Source organism: Sturnus vulgaris, chromosome 9, assembly GCF_052056855.1.
Source record: "Sturnus vulgaris isolate bStuVul1 chromosome 9, bStuVul1.hap1, whole genome shotgun sequence".
In the NCBI taxonomy this organism is placed as follows: Eukaryota; Metazoa; Chordata; class Aves; order Passeriformes; family Sturnidae; genus Sturnus; species Sturnus vulgaris.
In genome coordinates, this window is record NC_142251.1 from 29,938,426 (window position 1) to 29,939,619 (window position 1,194).

The following is a 1,194-nucleotide window of genomic DNA, read 5'->3' on the forward strand; positions in this document are numbered from 1 at the left end:
GATCTAGAATAAGGGTATGAGAGGAATCCTTTCCCCCCTTCCTTTTTTGCCCACAAAGTTCTGTCTATTCCCAGTCTCTTAAACATATTGAGATTCTACAAAGAACAAATCACCGGTCCCAAGTGAACCAAAGACTTCTTTTCCTAATTTTTCGATTCAATAAAAAAATTGTAGGGAAAGGATTTGAGGACTTCAGGGAAAGTGCTTATTTTCAACTCCCAGTGGTTCTCCATTGGCTCAAAGTTGTTTGTATTAATTCTTTTGTAAAAGTACATTCGTTACATAATCAGAAATACTAAAATCTCCCAGTTATACAAATTCTCACTCCAAAAATACAGAGCAGCAGCACAACACAACAGCTCTCTAAACTGCCAGTTTCTGCCTGTCAGAATTTAAAAGCATCTGTAGCTGTTGAACTGCTCATACACAAGCGAGAATCCTGTCCCACTCCCTGAGCAAATTGGTACCTCAAAAATAGAGATGGAGGAAAGGAACAGTTACTGTCAGCACACAATGCTAGGAAACAAAAAACCCCAGAACATCCTCCCCCACAAAACCCTCAAAATAAACCCCGGAAAGCAGTTCATACAGAATTCAACAATGCTGAAATCTGAGGCTTCAAGTGAGAAACTCTAGTTTAAAGAAAAGCAGGTTTCACACCACCAGTTGATGCTACAGAGCAAGTCAAAGATCCCTGAATTCAGAAGTGCTTCACTTTCTGCCTCTGAAACACTCACTGTTGGGGCAATAAGAAAAACTCTGCTGCAGACTGAGTAAAGCTCTGCTCTCAGGGGGAAGCAGTGACCTGCCCCACCCTAATAAAAGCTTAGCAAAGGCCCACGAACACGTGCGAGCTCTACAGACACCTCTCACAATGTGCTATCCATCCCTGGCTCCATGGAACCAGCTCCTGGGACACTGCCAAGGGCTCAGCCCATGTGCTCAGCAGATAGATGCAGGACCAGGGGCTGCATGGGCAGAAGACCACCTCAATCTAGGTGTATTTTATTTCTGTATCCCTTTGGGACACTCTCCTTACCAACAGGCTCTGGCAAACAAGCTGCATTTTCTGGATATACATGACTGGAGTGAATGCCATTGACAAGCAGAGAAGTAACTGTGAGACAGCAGCAGCAAAACACACATTCAGCACAGCACAGGCTGGAACTCAAGAGAGGGGAGAGAGAGAGAGAC